Here is a 19554-nt window from a genome sequence, read left to right on the forward strand (position 1 = left end):
CAGGAGTGCTATGTCTTTTCTCAGTGCTTCCTTTCCCCAGGAATGGGGCTGTTCCCAGGGGTGTCTGGTTTCCCACCGGCCATTCACCCAGCCCCACACTATTAAGCAGCAAGAACTGGTTTTGCAAAGTAAACTGATACTCTGTGGAGTATCCTCAACCAGCAAGGATGAGACAGTTTAATAAGCGCCTGGCGACCTCCGAGGAGCAGAGTGTCCCTGGCTCCCCACCTTCTCCTCCCGCTTCCTCCTGGCTCCCGGACACCTGAGTGCCCAAGCCGAAAGAGGGAGGGGCTTTCTTGTTCTTGGTGCTGGGGAGGAGGCGTTGATCAAAGTAGTGTTGTTTGGTGGAAACAAAGACAGTCTTGCTTGGGGCATCTGTTCATGGTCCCCTGAGATTCCTGGCTGGACCCCCCCACTGCAGCATGGCCAGCCTGGGCTTTGGGCAGTCTCCTTGGGAGATGAGCCTTTCTGTGGAATGGATTGCCCTGGGCACTCCAGGCCTGGCAGAGCCAGAGTGCGAGGGGGTGACTCTCTTACCTTTGAGAAGCAGCTTCCCCAGCTCCAAGTTTGCAGATATTGAGGAGAATAGGGCTCTATAAGAAAGCTGGAGGCTGCAGTGAGGCAGGAAGACCCTGGGCTGGAAGGTGCTGGGAAAGAGTGCACTGGAGCTCTGGGGTCCTTCAGCAGGATCTGGCTTTAAGAAGAGGCTTTGAGGGAGGCAGGAGCAACCCCAGCCTTGGAGGATGGAGGCAGGGACAGTGACTGACAGGCCCCTGCTTTGTGGCCTCCTGGGTCAGTGGGATGAGGGCGACGCCCAGGGCTTGACAGATTTCCGGGGCCTGTGACACTGGTTGTTAAAGAGGCACAATCAGATGACACCTGTGCCCTGAGAGGCCCTAGTCTTTATGTTGCAGGAGATAAAGCAGAGAATTTTAAAGTGGGTACATGGCCTGGGCTTGGAGTGTTCGCTTGAGTCTGTGCCAAATGTCCAAGAAGACAAGGTTGCCCCTCGAATTTTCTGTGGGAGGCCAGGTAGTCCTTGGGAGCATCTACGCATGCCTGTACCTATTTCTTGGACTGAGGTCAGATTTAATTTCATCCCCAGCTTTGGTGGTTGTGTATTTCCCCCTCTTCTCTGGGTTGTCTCTGCCTCACCTGCTGGATGGTGTCTGTAGGACCCATGTCCTATAGAACAAAGGGAAACAGGCTGAGCTGGAGAGATGGAACAGCTTTGTTAGGGACCTGACTTTGAAAAACCTTTCAGGGTCTGTTATTCCTGACAAGGCCAGTTTAGAGGCCAGATAAGCTGGGGAAAGATTGTGTTCTCATGTTTTGCATAATCTCCAAGGTGCTGTGTCATGGGGCCCGCCATGTTGATAGGGTCCCTAGAAACCACCTGGTCCAGGGAGTGGCAGATAGGTTTAATCTTGAGTTGATTGGTTGTGGCTGCCCAGAGGGCTGTGATGAGAAGGATTATGAAGCCTCCACTTTGAGGCTTGTGGAAAAGAGTGCTTCATCCATTAGTGATGTCTGCTCTGGGGCACGAGGAGGTGGACAGTAGTGCTCCATGCACAGTGTTGGCTATGTCTCATCTTACAGATGAGAAAACCAAGGCCCAGAGAAATTGTGACTTGTCTCTCTATTTAATGGCAGGTCTGAAACGAAAACCTAAGGCTGCTGAGATCCAACCCAGTGCTCTTTCTACTGCCCTGACATTACAGAACCCATCCTAGTAGAGACACGAGACAAAGTGTGAAACAGTGAAGATAAGATGTTGGACTGGTCGTGATAAAATGGGCTGTTCAGAAAATACACCGTGGAAGGCATCAGGAAGGAGGCAGGGAGGTGGGCTCAGACTGGAGAGAGGAGTGAGCTGAGTCTCACAGGAAAGGGCCGGATTGTTGTTGTTGTTGTTGTTGTTTGAGACAGAGTCTTGCTCTGTTGCCCTGGCTGGCACAATCTTGGCTCACTGCAACCTCTGCCTCCTGGGTTCAAGTGATTTTCCTGCCTCAGCCTCCCAAGTACCTGGAATTACACCATGCCCAGATAATTGTTGGTATTTTTAGTAGAGACGGGGTTTCACCAAGTTGGCCAGGGTGATCTCGAACTCCTGACCTCAAGTGATCCACCCAACTTGGCCTCCCAAAGTGCTGGGATTACAGGCATGAGCCACCGCGCCCAGCCAGAAGGCCCGGTTTGGATGGAAGACAGGTCGGCAGTCCCCTGCAGGGGCCACCTGGGGCAAAAAGTGATGCTGCCCTCTCTCTTCTTGGGTCGAGTTTTAAAGCATTTTTCTTCAGTAGCAGGAGGAGGATGCAACTTCGTGGGCATAGAGAATGTAGAGAAGATCACATCCTCAACCAAAAAAATTTCTCCCCAAGTTTGCAGGCTGGCTGGTCATATCTGCTGTGTCCCCAGTACCCTGCGCACAGGTTGTTTGAGATTTGGAGTTTGACCCCCGCATGGGCATATTTGAGGGGTCTGGTGGGTCACAGTCTCCTTCAGAGGACAAGCTGGGGGCCAGGAGACTCAGACCCCACCAGGAAAGCCCCAGCACCTTTCAGTTCTGCCCACCCACAGGCGCTTCTCCGGGAGCCCCTGAGCGATGGAGGTAACATTTCCCGTGATGGGACCACTGGCTGTCAGTGGGTTTACAGAGGGTGGACCAGGGCACACACTGCTTCACAGCCCTGTTTGTGGCTCATTTTTCTTGCAGGAAGGGGCATCAGTTTGGTATTTAGAAGAGTTGCTTAAATTTTTCCACCAGCAATGCTATTACACTGTTACCGGACTGGTGGACCACGTGGTCAGCCTTCAAAGTTCCCATTCTCCTTGGCTGGTGGTTAGTGGTTACAGTCACAGGAGGGAGGACTACAGGGCGGATACAGGGCGTGCAAATCACAAACGCTCCCTGGGGACTGCAGCTTCCACCAACACAGTTCTCTCTCCATGGTCTCCCCTGCCCCTTCCCTCTGTCCCTGCTTCTGGGCTGGCCTCCAAACACATACAGAGGCCTTCATTTTAAGAGGCACATAGGGGAAAATAAAAAACAACTTCAGAGCATGTAATTGTGATTATGTAAGAAAATGCCAATATTCTTTAGAGGCGCATTCTGATGGAGAAGTGGAATGACATGATGCTGGAGTTTGCTTTAAAATTCTTTCGCTTTCCAGCAAAGGGAAAAAAGAGAGATGGAGCCGATCTCGCTTGTTGTTGAATTGGAGGGTATACAGGGGCTTATTGTACTGTCTGCTTTTATTTGCATTTGAGATTTTTCACAATAAAAATGTTTTTAAAGTGTATAGAATTCTAATGACAACTTTTTGGCTTGTGTGTAATTTTTGACGCTCTTCTAAAAACAGATTTACCTATTTAGAGATGCGGGCCTGACTCCTCCACCAGCACTTTGTTCTTGGGCCTTTGCTGCCGCCGTCTCCTAGCTGAACACTGGTGTGCTTTATGTAAGGTTTTCTGAAAAGCCGCAGTATGTCCAGCCACCCCAGATAGCCGAATCCTATTATTAACAGTTTTACAAAGGTTGTTTGTACTCTTGCATAAATAGTAATGTGAGTTTTGTTTTTACTAGACAAATATTGCTTGCGCATGTATGTGTGAAAACAAATATGAGGAAATGAATGAGGTGGGGGAGGGACCCTGACTGTCTCAGGACCCAGCTCCGGAAGCTGGAAAGGGAGACCCCTGCAAGGAGAAAGGACCTTCAGCGTGGAGGTGGTTCTCACGGTGGGCTTGCCCAGTTCCTGACAGTTTTGTCCCTTCTGATATCCCGTAGTGAGCCTGTATTCAGCCCCCAAACCCTTTGTCTTTAGTAAAATCTTCTCATCCTAGTTTCAGGATAGACCCTTTTCCCGGGAACTAAACTTCTTGCGGGCAGACACAGCGTTTGTATTTCGCATTGGCTTCAAGCAAACCCAGTGGAAGTGGACAGTGAACCAGACATCCCAGCGGGAGGCCCGGGCCTGGGGTGTGGCTGCCAGGCCTGGCCGTGGAAGTCCATCACTGTGGGCTGTTCTGGGAGTGGTACTGACAGCCAGCAAGGAGAATGGGTGCTGGGGCGGAGTGGAAGGAGGCGAGCCGAGACTAGAGTTCCTCCCCCAGGCAGCATGGTCAGCGTCAGGCTTCTGCTCGTGTGATTCCCTGGAGGCACGTGAATCAGGCAGTAAACATGGAGTGAGAAACACCGGAGTAGAAGACCTTGCAACAGCACACGTGTGGGCCCAATTCCTAGTTGCCCCGGGTGGCCAAGGCCACATCCTGTACACGCTGATGTGGGAGTGTCTGCATTTCAGCCCCTGACCCTGAACTTGACCCTCTGGAGGTATCCATCTTGATGTGATCCTCTGATTGCAACCTCATCCTCTGCCTCTCAGAGCTGCCTCCCACTGTGGCGTCTTGCCCTGAGGCATGGAAGGCGTTGGTGCCAGGAGCTTGGGGTTTGAGTCAGGTTGGCTCAGGGGCAAGACCCAGCCCTTCCACACATTAGTTTGCGATGCTGGGTCATAGTGCGTCTGTTTGCTTCCTGTCGAGGGACCAGTCACACGAGGGGTTGGAGAAGGGGTCAGAACTCTCGTGGACTCCAGTGTGTCACAAGTTTTTGCTGTTCTGCTTTTCATCAGCTGCTGGTGGGAGTGCAAATTGGTGTGGTCACTTTGGAAAACTCTCTGGCACTAATGCCTAAAGTTCTACATCCACATTCCGTACTGTGGCCCAGCTGATTTCTCTCCTAAGGGTTTCCCGGAGTAACTTCTGCACATGGATGCCGGGGACTTCACAGCCCTTCTGCGCACAATAACAGAAACCTGGAAGCCGCCCAGATGCCCATCAGTGGGAGAAGGGATGAATACACGAAGACACGATCACACAATGGAATATTATACAGCTGTCCAAACAGATTAACTGCAGCATAACTCAGTGATGTAGGTGGATTCTGGCAATGTCATAAATACCAGTAAAAATAGCATGTTCCCAACGATGACATCCAGCACCATGCCTTTTAAAAATAAAGTTAAAAGCAACTAAAACGACTGTACTCTCTAGGAAAATTTACAGATGCAATAAAACTGTGTAAAAAAGAGCATGGGAATGTGTATTTCTCATTCCGGTTTTGGTGTCTTGGGTAGGAGGAGGCGGCGGTGCGCTGGGGGTGCCATCTGGTTCACTGTAGGTTATTGTCAAGGCCCCAGCCTTTGTTTCGGCTGGTGGGTGTGCAGGTGGTTATTACATTGTGAAAAGTGACTAAGTGGAAGGGGGCCATGTGCAAACCAAAGATGAGTGTCCCGAGCCAAGGGCTGACATGAACAATTAACCCAGTTCGGGGCATGTCAGGCCCAGCGCTCTCCGCAGCTCCGAGCTGCTTGAGCTGAGGCTGTGATGGCCCGGCATTCACTGGGGGAGGGGGTGGAGTCTGCTTTTCCAGTTACTCTTTCTCTTGTCACCCCCTGTCCCTCCAGCTCAGGCCTCCTCACTTCAAGATGGCCTGCTGGCTGTAGTGACCTCTGCCAGCTTGTGGCTCTGCACTTCCTCAACTACTGTTTCCTATCTGTGTCACACAATTAGTGCCTTGTTATATATGGCCTCACCCACTAATCATTTCCACATGTGCGTGTGTCTTTTAATGAGATGGTAATCTCCACAGAGCTAGAGGTCATGTTTTATCTCCTCTAATGTGGCAGATTTCTGCCCAATTCTGTGCCCGCTCTGCTCTTCTTCCTTAATTAAAGAACCCTGAGTCTCCCCTCAGCTAGGCATGGCCATGTGGCTGCATGACATGTATGGAGCACCCTCGCGTGCTCCTGGGAAGCCTTCCTAGAAGGAGGAGGCAGCGTGCCTCCCTTCCCCCTTCCTCCTTCCTGCTACATGTGCTGCAGCGTAGTGGCTGGAGGTCCAGTCCCCACAGAGGGGCAAGCAGAGACTGGTCCCTGACACTCGGCACTGGGGAGCTCACATAGCAGCTTTCGGCTGCCTGTCTCCTGAGAAACTTCAATCTTGTGTAAGTCACTATTTTTAAGGCCTTTGTTACTCACAGATGAACATCATTCTCGGGGTGCATCTTGTAACCCTCCCCACCGTGGTTCTTAGCACTCCTGGGTGCTTAATGATTATACTGTGAATCCTGTGGGTTAAAAAAGTCAGAACCATGAAGTGGCACCGAGGGGGACCGTCTGCATTTAGCAAGAGATCTGGACTCTCAAGAACTGACGGTGAGTCCCACGACGCGTCCCATGAAGGGTTATCCCTTCACCCCCTAAACTCCACTTGCTCGCTGGTTCAGGGAGTGAATGACCGTACCTGCCGACATCAGAGCTAAGTGGCACAGATGGTCAGCCATTCAGCACCGTCACTCCGGCTCTCCTGGGAGAGAATTGTCATCTTCACGGCAGGCTTCAGTCTGGGAGCTCTGCTATGAAAGAGTAAGCTCATTTCTCAGCCTGCCACACAGGAATGGGTTGAAGGGCTCCCATGACACCCATGCCCTGTCCCTGGTGACTGATGCTGCCAGCCCTCAGTGGCCACTGCCACCCCCTCCTCCTGAGAAAAGCTCAGGGCAGACAGTCTGAGGTGGGATGAGCTTGTGTGTTCAGGTGGGGGTGCTTTTTCATGGCTTCTGTTTCTCTTTATTTTTTCTCCTTTCTTCAAGACTAGTGTCTCAGTGGACAGAGGGTGAGAGCCACTGTGTAGCCTTGGGAGGGGGCAGCATTGCTCGGGCGGGTGTGGAGTGGCTGGTCTGCCCACCCGGAGCAGTTCTTCACGATGTCCTGGGGCCAGCCCCGCTTTCCCAGGTCTGGGCGGCCGGGGCTGTGGCAGTCACTTTGGAATATTCACCACAGGGCTTTGCAGTGAGCACCTCGGCAGAGCACCGCCGCTGGCCTGGGTGTCGTGGGCAGCTGGGGGCCGAGCCAACACTGGGCTTACCTGGGGGTGCATGGCCCCCATGGGAGGGCACCATCCAGGGGACTCCTGGGCCTCCCCACAGACAGCACCAACCGCTCTTCCGCATCTCTGCTCTCTGCCTTTGCTGCCAGGTCGGTCTCAGGATGCCCAGCTGCAGGCTTCCCGGCATTCCTTCTCACCTCTGCGTTCATGCAGGAAATGTTTGTTTAGCGCCTCCCTGTGCTACACCAGGGCTGTGTTCCCACCTGCAGGCTCTCCAGAGAGGGCGGTGGATAAAAACCCCTTGCGGCCTTGACTGTGGTTCCTGGAGGGCAGGGGTCCTTCCTATCTGCTTCCATTCACCATCATGCCCTGGCTTCTAGCACATGCCTCGAGGGGACAGTGGCTCAGTAAATACTTGTTGGGGTGATTGAATGAACACACGAGCGGATATAAAATCGAGACAGTCATGAGTGTGCAAAGCACAAAAGATGGCGACCAAGGTCGGGGAGCAGGAGCAGACAGCGCCCCCACCACCAGCCAGATATGCATACGCCCTGTGAGGAGCACCTGGTTGTTTCCGGAGGCTCAGGAGAGAAGTCTGGCCTGTGGTCATCATCCTGTCCTGGGGGCAGCAGCGGGAGTGACCAGTGTGGCCTTTCCTGGCCACCACAGCCTAAAGGGTCCTCTCTACCTCCCAGCTCCTCACGTCTCCTCTGCGGACACGTTTGGGCCGCTGGCTGTTGGCTGACTGGGTTCAAGCCTCCTCTCCTGTGAACTCACGGGGCTGGGAGGTCTACGTTTGCAGCCCCAGCCTTGCCACTACTAGTCATGTGACCCCAGGGCACATCCTTATTGTCTGTATCTCAGTTTATTCCTCTGTAAAATGGGCACAGTTAAGGAACCTGCCCCACTGAACGCAAGACGATGCATGCTGGCTGGAAAGGGTCAGCCCAGAGGGAGACATTTGCCCCCCACTCGCCCTGAGGAACCTCACACAGGGAAGGGGCTCCAGGCGTGGGCAGGGTTGAGTCTCCCCTTATCTCGTGGCTTGGACTAGAAGAGTCCACTTGCTGCCGAGGCAGGGCTGGCAGAGACTGCCATCCTGCTTGGCTTGGGCATGGGAACAGCTGGTGAGGGTGCTTTTATTTGCCTGAAGTGTGGGCTCTCGGCTGGCCCTGCCGTGAAGCCAGAGCAGCTGGTCTGCCTCATGAGCAGGTGCCGGGGCGGGTCTGTGCGCCTGCCCTTCCCTTCTTCCCCAAAAACGCTCTTTGATTCCACTGCCCACCCCCCTCTTCCCCACCTCACCCACATCTGAAGAAAAGCTTCCCTACTTCAAGGAAAAGGGAAGGAAGAAAAAGCATCATTTGATTTAATTTAATTGTTTTTGGAGTCCTCAGGTCAGAGCCTCACATGGCAGGGGGTCCAGTTGGTCTAATTGAAGGGCATTGTTTCTGTCCCAGTCCTTTAGATTCAGGCTGTTCACACAGCCTGTCTCTCTCCCTCCCACATGCGCGCGCACGCACACACACATGCACGCGCGCGCGCACACACACACACACACACACACGCACGCTAACCCTGGGGCCTGTGGCCCTTTATTAGCTCATTTGACAAATGATGGCTGAGCCCTGCTGTGTGCCAGGCCCTAGGAGAGCCCTGGGGAGCGAGACCGCCCAGATCACCACCCTCAGGAGCCCACAGCCCAGGAAGGAGACTCGAAGAGCAAGGCTGGTTTAGCAGAGGAAGCTCAGTCCACAGCTTCATAACTAGTGAAGGGAGCTCCTGGTGTTTTGCCCGCATCCCCTCGGCATGTTCTATACCACGTATGTGTTACAACGCCTGTCCCGTTGGGCTCCGTAAGGGAGTGTCCCCACATCTTCATTCCGGGCTCTGACAGGCACCATTGACCGATCTTGGCCCTCTTTGTCTCTGAGCCCGGATCTGGCCTCAAAATCCTTCTCAACACAGAAGTCTAGGTAACCACTGCCAGTCCCCTGTGCCCGGGACCCAAGCTTAAACTACCACCAGCATCACAGTGAGTTACTTGTGTGACAGCTCCTTGTGCCTCCTGAGACTTCGGAATGAGCCTGACCGCAGAGACCACTGCGGACGCTGCCAGACTGTTGGAATGGCCTCAGAGGTCGGCTGGGCCACCCCTGGCTGTGTGCTCAGCAGGACTTCACTGCCTGTCTGGCTTCAACCCCTTGCCCCTGGCTATTCCCTCTGCTGGGATTCTCCAGTTCCACCTGTCCGCCTGGCTCACACCCTCCCTACACTCGTGTTTTGCTCAGCTGAGGATTCATGGAGGGCCCTCTTTGACCACCTGTCTGTAAGAGCTGTTTTCTGTCACTTCCTCCTCTGTTCCTTTATTTTGCTTCTTAACACACACGTGACATATATTTACCTCTTTAGCGGTCTCATTTACTCCAATATCACAAACGATGAAAATACCTGTTGATCAAATGAACCTTGCATTAGCAGATACCTGGTGGACTTAACCCTGCTACTGCCTGCCAGTTAGGATTAGAGGTAGTAGACAGTGTGTCTAGCCTAGCTCCTGGTTTATGCAGCATGCTGATTTATTGCTGATTTATTTAAAGAAAGTGTTCTCTGCACTGTAGATGGGGGAGAGTGCATTTAGTTGGAGGTCCCGAAGCCTCTGTTCTCATCAGACCCCTCTTCCCTGCAGTCAGTTCCACTTAGCCAGCAGCTGGTAGGCATGTGCTGTGGGCCACACTGTCCAGAGCCCTGGGGGCATTCAGAGGTGAGCATGTTCCAGCATCTGCCCCGGGGACCCTGAGGATCTCAGTTCCCTGTGTAGGACTCAGGTGGGGACACGAGAGAGGGGTCTGGGAGCACTGATTGCTGAGGAAGTGACCATTGCCGGCAGAGGGGTTTGAGGAAGGCTTTGGGTAGGGAAGGCATTGGAGGCAAGTGTTGCCGGACAGAGGATTTTGTCGGGTGGAGGTGGGCAGGGGACCGGCTGGGCTGCCAGGTCACCTCCAACCCCTGCCCACCCCCCAACTTGGACAGCTGCCACAAAGTCGGTAACATCTTTTGAGATTTTCACTTCCTGCCAAGAGATTAGTCATTAGAAACTTGTCATTTCTGAACCTTCCTCCTCCCTGGCTTTTCAGTTGTGTCCCGATGTGCCCTCCCCCACTTTCCTGCTATAGAATATGTTCTTGGTGATAGAATGGAGAGTTTCTTGCTCTCTAGATGAAGTCTGATCTTGTGCCACAAACTCCTGTAACAAAAAGTGACCGGTTTGCACGAAATGTCTGCTCCACTTCTGTTTCATCCAGAAAGCTTTTTTGGAGGGGCGAATGGGGGCTAAGGAGGGGTAATTACAGTCTTACTTATCCATGCTGGAGAGTCGTGGTTCCCGTGTGTGTAGAATTTCTCCTTCTGTTCATCCTTTGCCATTTGCCCAGCACGAGTTCTGCTCGGCCCTAGGCAGATGTCACTGACGAACGGTGGCACACTTGCTCCCGGGGCCAGACCTGCCCCTAGTGTTCTCAGCGTAGCATCCAAGCCAGCCCTTGTGAGTCCAGACCACCACTGGACCGGTATCATGTGTGTTTTTCTTGGCCCTCGTGAGGCCAGAGGAAGAAGAGAGAAGGTGGCCCCAGCAGATGTCCCGGCTGAGTTCTTCCTCCTTGGTCCTGAGCCCAGGGGCTGGGGAGGGTTTGTGTGTTCCTGGGGATCTCTAGAATGGACCCCCCCTCCTCACACACACAGGTTGCTGGGACCGTCTTTCTTTATGGGCTTACTGTGGTGACTGTGGCTTCCTGTGTTTGCCCCCTGCAGAGCTGCCCTGTGTTGAAGCAGGAGGGAGGACGGTATGTCGCCCCTGAGCATGTTGAGAGCACAGTGCCCAGCAAAAGCTGAAGGTGTAGGAAAGTCCTCAGGTTCAGCCAGCACCTCTGGGGGCCTGATTTCGTGCCAGGCACCGGCTTGATTGTCGCTAGGTTAAGTGATGTCTGCCTGCTCGGCCACCTGCCTTTCTGGCCACCTGGCAGGGGTTGACGCCGAGGCCTAGCAGCAACATCGTGGTGGGGCTGGCAGAGGGGACTCCAAAGCTGCTGCTGTCACTGTTTAGATATGTGCAGATGGGGCTGGGTCCAGACTCCCTGAACAGTGTTTCTGTGCACATCTGGTTCTCAGTTGTCCTTCGTCGTGGGACTGTAGCTGGAGACACAAGGTGGGGGCACCTTCTGTGGCTTCCTTTTCCTTTATTTTTCCTTTATTCCTAGCCCTCCTTACACTAACAACCGCCCCCCGCTCCACCCCCGCCACCCATCTACCTGGATGGCACCTGTTCCTCGTTCTTTCCCATGTCAGCTTCCGGCCACCTCCTCCTTGGAGCTTTTCTGGATTCCCCACTCCTCTGCTCCCACTGCCCCCAGCTCAGGTGCCTGCCGTCCCTCTGTTAGGGTGCCAGACTTGCTGGTGGGATTTGCTGGTGGGATCAGGCTGTGAGCCCCCCAGGAGAGGGCCTGGCCCTGTAGCAAACACCCTGGGCACTCACTGCCCCCCATCCCACAGGCTTTGTCTTCCTTGTCTGTCTTCCTGGCTCTGAGGGCAGCAGTCTTGGCCTCATACCCTCCACCTCCCAACTGGCATGCCATCAGACACCCAGCAGATGCCCGGGAAATGTGGTGGCATAAATGAGAGAGGGAATGGCTGCCCTTCCTCAAGAAGCTCTCCCTGCCCTCCAGATGCCTGCCCTGGGACACTGGACAAAGGGGCCTAGTCACTCGGGAGTGCTGGTGCCCCTTGTGCTGTGGTGCTCGTGCCCTGAGGCCTGGGCTCAGGTTGGGGCATGGGGTCGGGGGCTGGCTGCCCCCACCGCCTGCGTTTCCCACCCTCACAGGTCCTGGCAGGTTGGGGTGGTCTGGCTGCCACCTACCGCTGGAGGTTCCTAGGTGCCCTCCGCCATCCTGCTTGGACTTGCGCCTGGGATTGAGGCAGCATTGTCAGGCCACCGGGTGAGGGCTGCCAGGGTGTGGTGTGGCCCCAGCCCTGCGCTGGCGTAGGTGCCTGCGGGCCTCCGTGGGTGAGCGGTGGCGTGGGACATGGGTCACTGTGTGGGCAGGTGCCGCGTTCCCCTGGCCCAGCTACTTGCTGGGAGGAGGAAGGCCTTCTGCTGAGCTAGGGAGGGTGTGCCCGGGACAGATAGGTGCCCGCCCAGGAGATCAGCTAGAGCCACTCCTGACTGGAGGGTGCGGGAGGCAGTCTTGGTCCCAGTCTGTGACTCCACAGGCTCCTCGGGAGCAAGACCGTGGTCTTGGTCTGTGCTGTACTCCTGCCACCGCCGGCCTCTGTACTCCTGCCACCAGCGCGTGAGGCCGGCTGGGCCTGGACAGCAGCACATGGCTCCTCCCATGGGACCCCTACACTCACTCTGGCTCGGGGGACGGGGGGGTCATGCCCGTCCCAGCCCACCCTGCATGCATACCGTGGTTGCCTCTGGCCACACTTTCTCTACCCCTTTCTTGCTTATCCATCACCAGAAATACTGACTTTTCCATCCATCAGCAGAAATACTGACTTTGCCAAGAAGCTTACAAACAAACAAACAAAACAAAAAAACCCCTCTACCACCACTAAGTTACAGTCATACGATCCCTCATGGCCATAAAATCAGGGCCCTTGTATCAACTCCGAGCCCTGGAGCACTGATGCTGTCATTTTAGCCAGGAGGGGTGGACTTTGGCACAGAGGACAGGGCAGCCCGGAACCGCTGCACATGCTGTCCTGTGGGGACAGGGTCCTGCCCTTCATCCATAGCCTAATCCTGATATCCTTCTGCCTCACCCCAGACACACACCTTAGGGCATGGCATGCACTCAGCAGACACCACTGAGTGGATACAAGCTTCTTGGTGTGGCATAAGGAGCCCTAGGGCAGAGTCCAAGGTTTCCAGACCTGATTGTGGGGCTACAGTACTCTTGTCATTTTTTGCCCCGGGCCTCGGTTTCCTCACTCTATGGATAATCTTGATGGCTCTTTTGGTTTTTAAAATGTGGATTCTCAGCATCCCTCTGCTGTTGGGGTCTGTATGCACGGATACGTCCACCTGCTGACCCGCCTTCCCCTCCCCCACCCACCACACCTGTGGTTGCTGCGGCATCATTGCAGCCGGTTGTTCCTAAAGCCCAACGCACAGACCAGGCTTGCATTCCTCTTGTAAAATGGTTCCTGAACTACTGTTTAATGGGCAGAGGTTCTCTTCCAAGAAGTCGAATGCTGTGTCCTGCCCATGTTTCTGGGGCTGCCCCCCACCCTTCTTTGGCTCAGGGGCTCAGAACAGGCCCTTCCTGGCATCAGATAAGACAAGTCTGCCCACAGAGCAATCCCGGGCATCACATAGCCCTAAAGGGAAGGTGGCAGGCGCTCCTGGGGGTGCTTGAAACGTCCTCTGGTTCCCTCCCTGCCGGGTTCCCTTAGTGCTTCTGGACACGTGGGCACTTGCCTGCCGGTGAGAGCTGGCAGCTGAGTTAAAGTTAACGCCATAAAGATGGGCTGTGCCTCCCTTGCCAGCAGCGTCTCCTTTTCCAGCCCCTGCCTTCCCCCTTCTGAAGGAGACCAAAGTCCTTTAGAGACTGGGGAGTCCTGATCCTGGTACAGATGAGGGTGTGGCTCAGAGAGGGACTGTCACTTGCCTGAGGCCACACAGCGGGTTATAGGCAGAGGCCGGAGTTAGAGGCTCTGCTCTCACGTGGTGGTGTTTTGAGTTTCCAGGTGCTCCCTGCCAGTGGTTGTCCTCCTCAGGGGGCAGCTCAAAGGAAATACTTGTTTTTCTTTCTGTGAACAATGAACCGGCTTATGTTTGTTTCTGTGAACGCAGCCACAAGGACAGGCAGTTAGGAAGTGTTTTGTGGCAGGGGGTTTTCTGATGATGTGGTAAGCTCATCCAGGCCCAGTTGGTCGCTGGGTACTGAGACACGGGGTGGCCTCGTTGGGGGGTGGTGGCGCTCCTGGGCTTATGCAGATTGCAGTTGGTTTCAGGCCCTAGGGACTCCAGGATTAATCAAAATGAGGTGGAACAGATGGATTGAATCTATCAGCAGCTTTACATGACAGTCTCGTAACATAAAAGCACTTCATTGCCACTCATTTTGCCAGGACTCCCCGCCCCAAAGAGAGACCGGGTGGATAGGAGAGCCACTTGTGCAGATGGAGTTACAAGCGTGTGGGCCCGGGCTTTGTGCAGGCAGCGAGGACAAATCACTGCTGGGTGTTCCTCTCAGTGGCTATGTTAGAAAATGTGCTGTGTTCCAGAGGTAAAAAAGAAAAATAATAATAACGAATAAAAAATAAGAAAATTGGGGGCAGTGGCTCACACCTGTGATCCCAGCATTCTGGGAGGCCGAGGTGTGCGGATCACCTGAGGTCAGGAATTCAAGACCAGCCTGGCCAACAAAAAAAAAAATAAAGAAAGAAAAGAAAAGAAAGAAAATTGTGCTCCAGCTGTAGTTAGCAGCCAGAAAGTGTTGGTTTTGGGGTCAAGTCCCTGTTACCCTCCGATGGGGTGACACCGTGGCGGGTGTGATTGGCCGGGGTTGGGCGGCAGGCCGTGTCGTGAGTTGTTATTGAAGGTGTGGGGTGGGCTTGTGCTGTAGAGAGTGCCCTGGCTTCCGGCATCAGGTGATGAAGACGGTGTCTATGGGGGAAGCTCTCCAGGCCCGAGATTCCAACCCTGGTCTTGCTCTGGACCCTGCTGGCAAACAATCAGCGACATTGTGCTGCGGCTGTTCCCTCACGCTGGAAATGCTCATAATTCTTGTCCTGGCCACCTCACATGAATGTCAGGGGAAGGAGGAGAAAGGAGATGGAACCTCCCCACTGTCTGGTGTTTCTGGTAACAAGAGCCTGAGGTTGGCTGGTTGCCAGTGCCAGGTCCTCAGGTGGTTTTTGTTTTGGCCATCAAGTTGTTGCGATGCGTTCAGGGGCTGCCTCTGGCCAAATCCAGGAAGAGGTTGTGAGATGTGTCCTATGGAGAGTTAATCAGTGGCATGAGCGTGGATGTTCCAACACCTGCATAGGAGATCTGTGGAGTATCCCTCGTGACTACTGGGTTCTCCTGGGGGCCCTCAAAAAGCATCCCTCCTGCCTGAAGCACAGTCAGCACCTGCCGTTTCTGGAAGGTTTACATCTGTGCAGGGTTTAGACATCCCTCCTAGAGCACTGGACTAGACATTGGGAACACTGGAATACATGTGAGGCTTTTCCTGCCTAAAGTCACTTCTCTAGTTTAGGAATTTAAAATTAATTTAGTTTTGCTTCGTTTGCTCATAAAACTATTGTGTTTGGGATTTTACAGTTGGAAAGCATGGTATATTCAAACCAGCATTACCAGTTCACTTTGGAATGTTTTTAAAAATCTGTATTCAGTATTCCACTTACACAAGTTCTAATGGAAAATTCTAAAACAAATTTGAAGCTTTTTTTTTCCACTCTGAAATGTTTTTAACTTCTGCTAACAGCTGCAGGCTGTGAATCTTAAGGAATATGGTGTCAGATTTTCTAGGTTTCAAGGCACAGGAATTAGCAGAGAAACCACCCTCGTTGCAGTGATAGAGCAGAACAGTCGGTTTCAGATCTTGGTTCCCTTGTCACCATGGAAGATGCAGAGGAGACACCTCTTCCACAAAAGAGGTTTTTAAAAATTGTGTACTCAATATATATTTTGAGGAACATTTTCTGATTTAATTTTCCCAACCGTCACTATTAGCAGCTTTTTGCCACTTCGGCGTGGGGAGTTGATTGACACGGCACAGGGTGGAAAGTGCCACAGAAGGGGGCTGATGAAGCATTAGGAGTTCGGGGGAGAAAAAAATCATCGGGCATCAGGTGGCTGCCTGGAGGAGGGGGCGTTTTAGCTGAGCTTTGGAGGGCGAGTAGGGTCTGGCAGGTGGTAGTCTGGTGGTGATGGGGCTGTGGGAGGAAGGGCACCCTTGTGGGAAACGCAGAGTGCAGATAGTTCAGTTTGATGCTCAGGGTAACCAAAGGGTTGACTTGCTGCCCACACTTAGCAGTTAATATATTTCCTGGCTCTGTCCTTCACGTGTCAGACTTCTAAGCATTCTCTACAGCCCAGCTCAGAAGCTGCCTCCCCTGGGAAGCCTTCCCAGACTTGCCTGGGCAGTTTGGCAGTACTCCCTGTGCTGTGCTGCCACTGTCCGCCTCCCTCCCAGCCAGGCCGAGAGTTCTCAGCTTGCTGCAAGGTGTACACAGTGCGTGTCTTCTGAATATCTGAACCCCAGACCAGACTTAAAGGTGTAGAAAATGCCCTGGCTTTGGGCACCGGGGAAGACAGTGTCTAAAGGTATGCTGGGTGCACCTGCGAAACCGACGTCCTTCCTGCTTCTGCTGTTTCAGTCTTGACTGTGGCGTGTGTGGGTCAACAGCAGCATTCTTTGTGGTTTTGCTTTGGCTCTGTGGAAGGCTCTCTTTGCTGTTTGGACCATCTTGGTCTCCTTGGCAACCGTGAGCGTCACCTTCATCCTGGATGCCTGTGCCGTGCGTTCGTCTTAACTTTTCTGGGATTTCCCTCTCATTTACTCTGCATTAGCAGCTCCCATTCACAGCCACATGAGGGGCATCCCGTGGGCCTAAATGCTTGGCTTTCGGCAGCATTTATTCTTCCTTCCTGGTAAAATATCAAGCTGCGAGATTCAGTTTTATTTAGAAGGAGAAAAATAATTCTTCCCATTTATTCGTGAAATCATTGTTCTTGGTCCAGCCATCCTATTGTTTCCAGTGGTTACTGAAGCTAACCTCTGCCATGTGCACAGAACGGTGTTTCCACCTAAATCCTTCCCAGGACAGTAACGTTTCTCCTACCTGCGGAGAAAATGAACTTTTTTGTTGGAGCAGGCACAGAGGTTGAGATGGCCCTGGCAGGATGTTAAGTCTTTTCAGGAGGCCCTTACTTTGCCTCAGGTGTTGAGCGGGCCTTTTCTGGGACCTCTGAGCCTCTGTCTTCACAGGGCTTGTACCCTGGGAGTCAGCCTTTTGCCCAGGACCCCTGTCCCCACCACTGGTTACAGGCCCCTTGGGTGCTCCTGGCTCCCATCCGTTCTTCCCAAGCGAGAGGCTTTGGTTCTCCTGATGAGAAGATGCTGGAAGGTGCAGCTTGCTTTTTGTGGGTATTTTTAAAAATGGCAATCTACTTCATTCCTTGTCTTGGATAGTTGGTGAATTGTCTCAGAGGAAAGAGTGGGTATAGATATATATCGATACACATACATGGTTTTTTGTTTGTTTCTTGTTTTTTTTTTATTTTTATGTTTTTTAGACCGTGTCTCGCTCTGTCACCAGGCTGGAATGCAGTGGCGTGATCTCGGCTCACTGCAATCTCTGCGTCCCAGGTTCAAGCAATTCTCCTGCCTCAGCCTCCCAAGTGGCTAGGATTACAGGCACATGCCACTGTGCCTGGCTAATTTTTTGTATTTTTAGTAGAGCTGGGACTTCGCCTTGTTGGCCAGGCCGGTCTTGAACTTCTGACCTCAGATGACCCACCCGCCTCGGCCTCCCATAGTGCTTGGATTCCAGGTGTGAGCCACTGCACCCAGCCCTCTGTGTGTGTGTGTGTGTGTGTGTGTGTGTGTGTGTGTGTATTTTTTAAGTGGGTCTGTCATGTTCACAGCTGAAATACCTAGTAAATACATGCCTCTGATCAAATGGTCTCTGTGGGAACCTTTACAGAATATTTAGAAAATGCTGGGGAAACTGGCTCTTGCCCTAATCACTCTAATAAAATTCTGTCATTTTAGTGTAGTATATTTCCTTTGGGATTTTGTTTTCTTTTTTCAATATCCATTTCCTACTGTACATATAATTATGCATCTTTTTACACCTTCGAGCACTCTTTGCTGCCTTCCTAAATGGGATGAGTGGCCATAGCATCCCGAACCATTCCCCAGCATTAGTTTGCAGCAAGACTGTTAGAGTGCCGTTCTCTAATCTCACACCTCTTTCATGCTTCCGTTTCAAGTTTTGGGGAGGATTAGGGCCTTTAATAGTCTGTGGTTGACAGATTGCATAGTAGGTGGTTGACTCAGAGTTGGGGTCTACATACTTGTTCTCAGAGTGGGGCTAAGGATGTCATTTAAGGTACTTGACCTGAGTTCGTCTATTGCCAAACCAAGGGAGGAGGCCCCAAAAGAAAGCACGGACTCAGTTTAGGGCCTCCAAGACATTGAGCCCGAGGTGAACATGGTTGAGTGGATGCACTATTTCTAAGTCCCACGTAGCGACTGGCTGAAAAGGAATGAGGTGGCCTGTCCCCCTAACAGTTTAATGGCCTCAACTGGACAAAACAGAAAATGAGCTTCATCTACAAGCCCCAGGAGCCACACAGGGTCATGTGGGGCATGAGGGGCCACCATAGGTGGAGAAGGGAGGCGCTCAGGCCCCTTTCCTTGGGTCCTCCTAGCCCAGTCCTGTCCCGTCCCGTCCTGGTCCCTACCTGCTGCACGGGCTCCAGACATCTGTCTGCCACTCATTCTATCCTTCTGTCCTTCTGCCTCTTGGGAGGGCAGAAGCTCCAGCAAAGTGAACCCTGCTTGGGAGGAGTGAGGTGTGAGGGAGTTGGAGGAGAGGAGGAGAACACTTAGGCCAGAGGGGACCATAGGGTGCCTGTGACCTCCTGGAGCCAGCAGTGACAAGTGCTTAGCGTCAGACCATTGGCATGGACGCTGGTCTTGTTTGCAGTGGCCCCACCATCCAGCGTGGGCATCACTCCCTAACGAGGCGCCTCTGTGATCTGATGTCATCCTCCCCCATCAGAGCTTCATCGCCTGTGAAGCCTGGAATGGGACACCTGTATCCTGTGTTTTGGGGACAGTCCTGATTTCTCAGCAAGTACATTCATGTTTGTCCCCAGTGGGTTCTAATAGAATCAGCTTTCTCTTTGGTTCTGTTCTTAGAACTCTACACCTGTGACCTTGGAAAGCCAGTGCTACAGGCCTTGAGATGCAGCATGCTCTGGGCCACCCTGTTTGCTTCCTGTGGTCTGGGTCGGGAGCCAGGAATGGAGGCTTGTTGACACTGTGTGCAGACACAACTGCTGCCCCTGCCGTCTTCCTGCCGGGGTGACAGACTTCCGGAGGGGGTCCTGGCCCACCCCACCCCTCCCCCATGGGGTGACTAATAAGAGCCTAGATTTGAGGCCAGGGTGGTGTCAGGTGGGTGGGCCCTCTCCTCTTTTTACATTACAAAGTGCTTTTCAGCCTTGCTCTCTCCCAACCCGGAGGGACTCCGGTGGCCCCTGCAGTATCCAAAACACAAACGCACCTGCCTCTGACCCTTTGTTCGTTGACTTTTCTTTTGGTTTGTTTAAAGCATTTAATTGGCCGAGGAGTCATTCCAGGATGCAGTTGAAAAGCAGTGATGTCGTTGAAAAGCAAGTCATTTATGAAAAGCAAAATCTTATTTTATTTTATTTTATTTTTTTGAGATGGAGTCTCGCTCTGTGGCCCAGGCTGGAGTGCAGTGGCCGGATCTCAGCTCACTGCAAGCTCCGCCTCCCGGGTTTACGCCATTCTCCTGCCTCAGCCTCCCGAGTAGCTGGGACTACAGGCGCCTGCCACCTCGCCTGGCTAGTTTTTTGTATTTTTTAGTAAAGACAGGGTTTCACTGTGTTAGCCAGGA

The 19554-nt window shown here is 53.0% G+C and overlaps 1 protein-coding gene across 5 annotated transcripts in view; it reads left to right on the top strand.

Annotated features, from left to right (window-relative positions):
* LOC105467551 (coiled-coil domain containing 88C) overlaps window positions 1-19554 on the top strand; it is a 149184-nt gene that overhangs the window by 34710 nt on the left and 94920 nt on the right. Inside the window, exon 1 of one of the 5 annotated variants that reach the window (XM_024788433.2) lies at window positions 16183-16225. The exons of the other annotated variants lie outside the window; for them this stretch is intronic. The gene's annotated coding sequence lies outside the window, so the exon portion shown is untranslated. Of the gene's footprint in view, window positions 1-16182; window positions 16226-19554 lie in introns of those variants that run through there. 5 annotated transcript variants of the gene reach the window in all.

Source organism: Macaca nemestrina, chromosome 7 (assembly GCF_043159975.1).
Source record: "Macaca nemestrina isolate mMacNem1 chromosome 7, mMacNem.hap1, whole genome shotgun sequence".
NCBI classification, from domain to species: Eukaryota; Metazoa; Chordata; class Mammalia; order Primates; family Cercopithecidae; genus Macaca; species Macaca nemestrina.